Source organism: Giraffa tippelskirchi, chromosome 8, assembly GCF_054371585.1.
Source record: "Giraffa tippelskirchi isolate mGirTip1 chromosome 8, T2T-mGirTip1v1.2.pri, whole genome shotgun sequence".
NCBI lineage: Eukaryota > Metazoa > Chordata > Mammalia > Artiodactyla > Giraffidae > Giraffa > Giraffa tippelskirchi.
The window spans coordinates 96,430,235-96,440,873 of record NC_137282.1 but is presented as its reverse complement, the minus strand read 5'-3'; positions in this window follow the sequence as shown (position 1 = coordinate 96,440,873).

The following is a 10,639-nucleotide window of genomic DNA, read 5'->3' as shown; positions in this document are numbered from 1 at the left end:
AATTTGCTGGCATATTGAATGGAGCACTTTCACAGCATCACCTTTGAGGATTTGAAATAGCTCAACTGGAATCCTATCATCTCCACTAGGTTTGTTCATAGTGATGCTTCCTAAGGCCCACTTGACTTCACATTCCAGGACGTCTGGCTCTAGGTGAGTGATCACACCATCGTTATTATCTGGGTCGTGAAGATCTTTTTTGTACAGTTCTTCTGTGTATTCTTGCCACCTCTTCTTAATATCTTCTGCTTCTGTTAGGTCCCTACCATTTCTGTCCTTTATCGAGCCCATCTTTACATGAAATGTTCCCTTGGTATCTCTAATTTTCTTGAAGAGATCTCTAGTCTGTCCCATTCTATTGTTTTCCTCTATTTCTTTGCATTGATCAAGTAACTAGTTGAATATCTACACCTGGAGCCATAACCAGAGATAAAATTAAGAGTCCTTAGCCAGAAGACTTGAAGAAGAGATGGTAAAGAATGTAGATAGAGTAGCAGCCGTGAGTTTTGCAAGATACAGGCCCGTGATGACTTGATCAAAAGCAGTTTTGGTGAAAAGTTTTACATGTGTTGAGAAAATGTGAGGTGAAGTAGGAAAAACGAATGTACACAACTCTTTCAGTAAGTTTTACAAAAAGAGAGGCAGGGAAATAGGGCCAAAGGTGAAGAGGACTTTTGTAAGATGAAAGATCCTATAGCATATTTGTGTGCTGATGAGAATGAGCCAACAGAAAGAACGAAATTGATAGAGATGTATGACTAATTTCCAGAATAAAGTTCTTGAGAATGTGGGAGCTGATTCATAGCGTAAGTAGAGAGGTCCTCTGGCAGGAGCACGGATGCATCTTCATCCAAAGCAAGACAGAAGGCAGAGATTGTGGGCTCAATGGAAGATGTGTTAGGGGATTTGGTTGGAGAAAGTTGAGGGCTAAATTGTGACGGTTTCTAGTTTCTCATTGACCTATAAGGCAAGATCTTCAATGAGAATAGTTTTAGGGGAATATTGGAATTTTGAACTGAGAACATAAGATTTAAAATAGCCCAGAATTAGAAAGCCAATCTTACAGGCAAATGCAGGAGGGAATTATTGAACCATTTTAAATAAACCCACCAATGTTTTTCTGCTCTTGGGCAAGAAAAGAGGGGTTCTCTTCCTACCTTCAGAGGGAGTTAAAGTTACTCTCTCTGTAGTAAGTGATGAAAAGATTGAGTTTATGTTGACAAACTAGCAGATAGTCAAACATTTTATGAATTCCTGGCAATTTATGCACTTAATATTTTTTATGGTCCTGGATCAGTAAATAACTTAGAGCTTTGACTTTGTCCAAGAAAGAACTGTTTTTCAAACTGTTGGAGGACAAGCTTATTTTGCATGAGTCATTATTTCACGGTTCTTTGCTGTAAAAGAGTTAATGTTTGAAGTTGGTGGATATTCTGGAGCCTACTTGAATAGCTACATCATCTAATGTGGGTAACATACTGGCAAATATTTATTCACTGATGACTGTGTGCCTGCATCCAACTTCAATATTATGGTCTTGTTGGAAAAACATAATTATAAATATTAAATAATATGTACCACAGAATTTGAGTATGAGTTACTGGAGTTAAGGAATCCTTCAAAGAGAAGTAGATAGAAGAGAGGTAGAAAGGAAGGCATAGCATAAACTAGCAGTTCTCAAAGTTCTGCCTAGTGACACTGGGGGTCTCTACCACCTGTTTAGAGATCTGCAAGGTCAAAACTATATTCATAATAGTACTAAGAGGTTATTTGTCTTTATTCTTATTCTCCCACAAGGGTACAGTGGAGTTTTTTACGGGTCACATGATATCAGGTAAGACAGATGGAATGCAGAAGTAGGTATGAGTATCCAGCCATCTTTTGTTAAGCCAGAAATAAAATAGATTTGCAAAAATATTAAAATGCCATTCTTTTCACTATTTGGGGGAATTTAGCTATTTTTTCATAAAGATAAGTTATCCATATTAACATGTTATAGATTTTTAAATTGTTATTTTTAATGAATAAGTAAATAAAGTTTATCAGTTTTAATATGATACAGTAAATATCAATAGGTATAACTCACATAAACAAAAGCTGCTTGGGGATTCTCAGTAAAATTTAAAGGATAATGGGGTCTGAAGACAAAAATGAGAATTGAGTGTTAGAGCCACATATTGTAATGCAAATTTTTAAAAGGAAAGTTGTGACAAGGCGTTTTATTAACTTCAGATATTGAAATTAATGTCAGTTCCGTGAATGACAGTAGCATATTGCATATTGATAAAATTAGACACAAAGTATTTTGAAGTCATTTTGTGCTTTAGGATCTAAAAATACTGTGTGAAATAATTACCATGAAGGTGGTTTTCCCAGGGCGAGGCCTATCCAGATGTGTTGACCGCTGCAACTTCCCCAAATGGGGAAAACTTGGCTGGATAATTTGTGGTAGTGGAGGACTGTGTTCATACTTTCCCTTGGAAAACAGAAAGTAAAAGTTAAAGAAAAGACTGCATAAAAAGGAGAAAAAAATGCTCTCTGCTAGTCTGTGAATTAGCAAAACTCACCTCTTTCTCCAGGCTTCCCAGGTGGCGCTAGTGGTAAAGAAGCCGTCTGCCAGTGTAGGTAGCCATAAGAGAATCGGGTTTAAACCCTGGGTCGGGAAGATCCCATGGCAACACACTCCATTATTCTTGCCCAGAAAATCCCATGGACAGAGGAACCTGGCAGGCTGCAGTCTATAGGGTCACAGAGAGTTGGGTACAACTGAGCACGCACGCACAACCACCTCTTTCCCCAACCACTCTGCTGCCATCTAGTTTGAGAACCATTGGCATGAGCAAAAGTGCAGAAGTGGGAATGAATATCGTGGGGTCTACTCAGAGTAAAAATTTGCATTATAAATAGTAGGAAACGAAATAGGCAGAGTAAGATCAGACCATTATGAAATCTTGAGATAGGCAGTAGGTAGTCATTGAAGGTCCTTAAGCAGAGCACTAGCATGTGGGAATAGTTCGAGACGCTCAGAGGAACAGCGGTTGGCAGCATTTGGTGAGAGTCAGCCAAGAGCAGGGTGGTCTTGAGAAGAGGAAACCAGCAAAGAAGGCATCAAGTGTCTTTTTAAAGCCTTTTTTTGGTTGTAAACTGTTAACTCTTGTCTCAAGGGGATAGCACAATAGTATTGTCCTCTAAGAAAATGGCTAAACGCTGAATTTAAGGTTTGGATTGGAAAAATGGAATTATCAGTGAATTGCCTTGAGTTTTTTTCAATTTTCTAAAAGGAGCAGTGAGATTTATTCTTGAGAAAGAAGTGTAAAGTCTGATTTTCAGTTATTTGTCAGTCAGTACACTGCTAAGATCATCCTTTCATTAAAGAAAACGTTTACTCTGCTGCCCTCTTCTGGATGCTGTGTCAGTTCAGTTCAGTACAGTCGCTCAGTCGTGTCCGATTCTTTACGATGTGTAATTCCCTAAATCTACTGGCGGTCAGTTAGTGAAGGCTGAATTGCCACTGAAATACAGGAAGCCCATTACAGGGAAAAAAAAGGGAATAAAGGTAAAATGCAAAAATAAATGAAACCAAGTTGAAGAATATGCAAACAGAAATATTTTCCCAATTTTTTATTTTGAAAATTTCTAACCTATAGAAAAGTGCAAGGAACAACCATATATCTTTTATGTAGGTTCATCAGTTGTTAACATTTTGTAACAATTCCTCTCTGTCTCCACACACACACACAACATATGCCCATGCACTCATGTCAGAATGACATTTAAAGTGAACAGTAATTCACTACCATGAATATAGCTCCTATTTAAATTTTTCACATTTCAAAAATACCTTTTATAGCTGTTTGTTCTTTTATCATTTGCTTTTAAAATTGGGCCAAAGTTAATCTAGTCTAATTTAATCTATCCCTTTTTTTGTTTTTCATGACATAAAACTTTTATGAGTACCGAAATTGAATCAGCAATTTAAAAACTCCCAACAAACAAAAGTCTGGGGCCGGATGGCTTCACTGGTGAATTCTACCAAAAATTTAGAGAAGAGTTAACACCTATCCTTTTGACACTATTCTAAAAAATAGTAGAGAAAGGAACATTTTTTTAACTCATTCTGTGAGGATACCATCTCCCTGATACCAAAACCAGACAAAATATCACAAAAAAAGAAAATTACAGGCCAGTATTACTGGATGACATAAATGCAGAAATCCTAACAAAATCATTATCAAACCAAATCCAACAATACATTAAAAGGATCATACACCATGATCAAATGGGACTTATCCTGGGGAGGCAAGGATTTTTCACTATCCACAGTCATTCAATGTGATATACACATTAACAACTTAGATACAGAAAAAGTTTTTGATAAAATTCAGCATCCATTTATGATAAAAACACTCTCCAGAAAGTGGGCATAGGGGGAGCATACCTCAACATAAAAAGGCCATATATGACACACCCACAAATAACATTATATTCAGTGGTGAAAATCTGAAAGCATTTCCTCTAAGATTAGGAATAAGACAAGAATGCCCACTCTTGCCACTTTTGTACCACCTGCAGCAATCAGAGAGTAAAATGAAACATCAACCCAAATTGGAAAAGAAGCAAAACTGTCACTGTTCACAGATGACATGATATTCTTCATAGAAAATCCTAAAGATGCTACTCGAAAACTACTAGAGCTCATATTGATGAGTGTGGTAAAGCTGAAGGATACAAAATCAATATACAGAAATCTGTTGCTTTTCCACACACTGACAGTGAAATGTCAGAAAGGAAAACTAAGAAAACAATGTCATTTACCATTGCATCAGAAAGAAAATACCTAGGAATGAAGCTACCTACAGATGTAGAGGACCCATATTGGAAAACTTGAAGACAGTGAGGAAAGAAGTCGAAGACCACAGAAACACACAAAACATATGATGTATCTATACCATGTTCTTGGATTGGAAGAATTAATATTGTTCAAATGACCATATTACCCAGGGCAATCTGTAGATTCAGTACAATCCCTAGCAAAATACTAATGGCATTTTTTCACAAAACTAGAACAAATAATTTAAAAATTTGTATGGAAACACAGAAGACCCCCAATAACCAAAACAATCTTGAGAAAGAATAATGAAGCTGGAGGAATCACACTTCTTGATTGCAGACTATATCATAAATTACTACAATGGTATAGTAATGAATACTTTCCTGGCACAAAAATAGGCAGGTAGATGAATGGAACAGAGTGGAGAGCCCAGAGGTAAATCCATGCCCTTATGTTTAATCTACAACAAAGGAGGCAAGAATACACAGTAGAGAAAAGACAGTCTCTTCAGTAAGTGTGCTGGGAAAACTGGACAGCTACACATAAAAGAACGAAATAACGTTCTCTAACACCATATACAAAAATAAACCTCAAATGAACTGAAAACCTAATTGTAAGACTATTTCCTAAAGGAAAATACAGAGGCAGAACACTCTAACACAAATCATTGTATTATCTTTTCAGATCCATCTCTAGAGTAATGGAATTAAAAACAAAAGTAAACGATTGGGACCTAACTAAACTTAAAAGCTTTTGCACAGCAAAGGGAAACCATACACAAAATGAAAAGACAGCCTATAGAATGGGGAAAAATATTTGCAAACTATGTGACTGACAAGGAATTAATTTCCAAAAATAAATAAACAGCTCATACAGCTTAATTATTAGGGAAATGCAAATCAAAACTATGATGAAGTATCACCTCACACCAGTCAGATTGAGCATAATCAAAAAGTCTACAAGTAATAAATGCTAGAGAGGATGCAGAGATGAAGGAACCCTCCTACCCTGTTGGTGGGAAATGTATCAATAAATTGCTTCAGTCAGAATGGAGAACAGGCACTTTTCAAACTGCTGTGTTTACACTGGTCTCCAGGGTGAGTGGGTCTGCGTGTGAGCCCTTTAAGAGAGAGATCTCAGTTCTCTACAGCCCTTTGGTCCAGGATCCAAGCCAGAACCTTCTGGGGGTTCATCTCTTCCACTGCAGGTCCCAAGGCTTGCGGGACCCGATGTGGGGCACGAACCCCTCCCTCCTCGGGGAGAAGCTCTGCACTTTTGACATCCCTCCTGATCGTGGATCACTGCTCCGCGGGTGGAGTTTTAGTAAGACCACTCCTTGCCTCTCCTGCTTGTCCCAGGGTGGCTCTTTTATCATTTGTCATGAAGGCACTGGTCAGTGAGTTTTCAGATCTTTTCTGGAGGGAAGTGTTCTGAATGTCAATTTGGTGTGGGACGAGATGAGTTCAATATCTTCCCACACTGCCATCTTGGACCACCCGTGGCCTGTACTTTTCTTTTTTCTCATCTTAGTTACCTGACTTTGGTGTCAGGGTAATGCTGGGCTCATAAAATGAGCTTGGGAGGTTCCCTCCTCCTCAGTTTTTTAGAAGAGTTTGAAAAGGATTGGCATTAATTCCTTTAATGTTTGATAGACCTCCCCAGCGAGACGATCTGGGCCCAGGCTTTTCTTTGTTGAGAGGCTTTGGGGTACCAGTTCAGTCTCCTTTCTTGTTATTGGTCTGTTTAGATTTTCTGTTCCTTCATCACTCAGTGTTGGTAGGGATATTATCTTCTATTGAGGTTGACATCACTCTCCCCTCATACTTTGTTTTTTGTAAATATTTACTTATTTATCTGGCTGCACCAGGCCTTAGTTGTGGTGTGGGATCTTTCATCTTCCATGTGGCTTGTGGGATCCTTCAGTTGCAGCATGCAGGATTTTTTTTTTTTTTAGTTGCAGCACGCAGGATCTAGTTCCCTGACCAGGGAGCTCAGTCTTATCCACTGGGACCACCAGGGAAGTCCCTCCCCCTCATACTTTCTTATCTAGATATTGCAGTTGTCTTCTGACTTTCTCTCTGCCTCTTCTTCAGCCAGCCCCATTTGATTATTTCTTCAATGTACTGCTAGAATGATCTTTAAAAAAATACATATATGGCCATGCTACTCCCTGCCAAAGGTTTTCCAATATTTCCCCATTTCTTACTATTTCCCTTCCTTTTCTTTCTTTCCCTTTCATCCTAGTTACAGCCCTCATCCTCTGAGTATGTCTGTAGATGTTGGGAGAGCTCATTAAGCAAATTGATTTTAAGGGAAAAATAACACTTAGTCATCTCAAAAATAAACTCTAATACGAATTTCAGCATTGTGGGAAAAAGAACTCTGGGGCATGAATCTTACATCATCGGTTTAGCCTCACTGTATTTCAGCATGAGGCAAAGCTGAAGTGAGGGCTGTAGGGTAGGGGTCATAGTGATACCAGGTTGATGCAGAGTGATGAGGTTGGCTTGTTGTGGGTGAAGTTCTTTAGTCATAGATCATGCAGAGTGCCCATTGAAAGATGAAACTCACGGGCTTAGCTGCACCACTGGGATGGCATATTTGAATGCTGCATATGCCTAGTGGGCTTCTCTGATGGCTCAGATGATAAACAATATGCCTGCAATGTGGGAGACCTGGGTTTGGTCCCTGGGTCGGGAAGATCCCCTGGAGAAGGGAATGGCAGTATCCTTGCCTGGAGAATTCCATGGACGGAGGAGCCTGGTGGGCTAGAGTCCATGGGGTTGCAAAGAGTTGGACATGACTGAGCGACTAACACTTTCATTTTCATGTATAGTTTGCTACATGGTAATTAGGCTTTAGTGGTAAGCACTTCACACTAGTGCATAAAATCAGACATTAATTTTCTCCTCACAGGTTAATTAGTTCTCTAGCATTTATAATCAGCATCTCCACTTTTCCCTTATATCAAGTATATCAGAAGACAAAATTCCTGGATTCAGTTTCCCAAAGCTGAGATTTCACTCTCATTTTCTACTTTATTTTACAAGCCTGGACCCAGCTCAGAAGTCAAAAGCAGTTAGTCACAGGCCAGATAAAGCATGTGAATTTTGTTTAGCCTACAGTTCCTTGTAAGAATGTAAAATTAGCTTCTAGTGTGTAAACATCAAGGAATTGCATGTAACATCTAGATCTCTCCAGCTTCTTTTGAAAATTTACAGGTTTTGGCAATACTGGGCTTTTTTTCTTCAATTCCAACATGGTAACCGTGGGCCCCCTTGGACATGAATTTGGCCTGAACTCTCAGATCAGCCAAAAGCTCTGATAAGGGTACTCTAGCCCCACAGGCATTTGAGTCTGTGACTCTTTGGTCACTTCATTCACAAAATACATATTGTGTATCCAATGTGCCTAGCACTGTACTGAGCCATTTATATAGGCTGTCTTCAAAGCTGTTGGTTTCATCTTATAGATGCAGAAATGGAGGTTCAGAAAGTCAAACAGGAGTTACACGACTGGCAAGTGGCAGGAGCCAGATTTGACCCAGGTGATGCTTCAGGCTCCGTAGTTACCGTGTCCATCATCATTACCTACTTTAAAAGGCCCATCCTTTCCTTGCTTGTGGCAATTCAACATGTGACTTTTGCTTATAACAAAATTTAAAAAATGACAAACCTAAAAGTTGTCACAACATGGAAATATGGCATTTTACATACATTTCTGTTTGTCGCTGTGTTCTCCATTGATTGCAGTACTTCATACATTCTATTTTATAACAAGTGAATTACTACTATGTCAGTTCACAATTGTATTCATTGGCATTTCCATATGGACATGATACCCCAACATTTTTCTAGATTCCATGTAACCTGCAGATTTGGCCATTTTTAAAAACTGTTAATATCATTTAAATAGAACCAAAGAACAATAGAATTAATTTATTAATTCCTCTGAAACAGAAAGCTTTACTCAAAGTTAGTATTTTCCTGAAATGACTGAAGTCTACCCTTTAGGAAAAATGTTCAGAGCCTATTTAAAAGGTGTACATTTAAAACCAAGCTATTACAGAAAGTTTAAAACGAATGTAGAGACACAGGATGGCTTCTGAACTCAGTTTTTCAGTGACATTACCTATCTTGCAGGGTGATCATGTGAAAAACGACTACTGAGCAGAAATACAAACGATGAAAGTAGACAATACAATAAAAACAAGATACAATCAAAGACTAAAACCTGGGGTCGGCCAAATGAGTTCCCTGGTACACCTTGAATTGCAGAATGATTGAAATTACCTTATCTCCTCACTTGTGAAACGGAACATAATCACTGTGTTGCAGTGTCCCTGACAAATAGTAGCTGGTGAATAAATCTTTATTCTGATCCCCACCAATTTTAACATAGGATGGTTTTTATGTTTTTCTGTATCATGATAAGAGTCATATGAACAGGATCAGTTAAGTTTATCTGTTGCTGTCTGGGAACAGTAGTAGTATTTATATGCAAGTTTATGACATGTCAAGCCACATAGGGAAGGTTTTTAAAAAAAGATGTAATTTTGTTATTTTTTTTTAAAGAAAAATTTCTTAAAATGCTCTCCTTCATTTTGTCAAAAAGGCATTTGATGTTGATAGTGGGGGAGGCTATGCAATATGTAGGATCAGGAAGTGTATGGGTAGTCCATGAATCTTCTGTTCTATTTTGTTGTGAACCTAAAACTACCCTGAAAAATAAAGTATACAGCTTACCTTGCCTTTAGGTTACTTTCCTTACGGGTTACATAGGTGGGTGGAGAACTTGAGCAAGTCAGTCAGTTTGTTGTTGCTTAGTTGCTGTGTTATGTCTGACTCTTTGTGACCCCATAGACTGCAGCAGGCCAGGCTTCCCTGTCTTTCACTGTCTGCTGGAGTTTGCTCATATTCACATCCATTGAGTCTGTGATGTTATCTAACCATAGCATAAGTCAATATATTGAAGCAAATGGAAGCCAGGTTTCGTACTGTCCAGAAAAGGAGTTACAGATATGGAAAGAGGGAAATCTTGAATGAATCTGGGTAGTGGTAGACTGAAATTGAAAACTGGTATGAACTCATGGTTTTTGTGTATGTGTGTGTATATTTTGCACATGTATGCAAAAAACCATACATATATATTCTAGCTTTGTCTACTAAGAGGGCGTGGGAGCAGTGACACCCTGGAGCAATAAGCACATCTAGCACCGTTTTTTAATACCAAAGGAGTCAGGGATCTTTGGAAAAATGCTGATCCCAGAGCTGAAGCAAACACACAAGATGGGCCTGAAAGTCTAGAAGTGGTCAAAGAATAACGGGTGGCTTGTCAGTCCAGAGAGAAGCTAAGCTCTGAGAGGCTCCCAATGGCTAAACGTGACAATTTGAGTAAATATGTGATGACAGTAGTGAATTCTATCTCACTGAACAGGAATCTACAAACCCATTTTGATATGTGAGTAATAAATGAAAGAAGAGAAAGGTCTTCCTTATAGCAAAATGCCCATTAATAAATATATGGGGCTTCCCTGGTGGCTCAGCCAGTAAAGAATCTGCCTGCAAAGCAGGAGACCTGGGATCAGTCCTTGGGTTGGGAAGATCCCCTGGAGAAGGGATAGGCTATTACCCACTCCAGTATTCTTGCCTGGGAAATGCTATGGACAGAGGAGCTTGGTGGGCTACAGTCCATGAGGTCACAAAGAGTTGGACACGACTTACACACACACACACACACACACCAGACACACACCAGACACACACACACACACACACACCAGACACACACACACACACCAGACACACA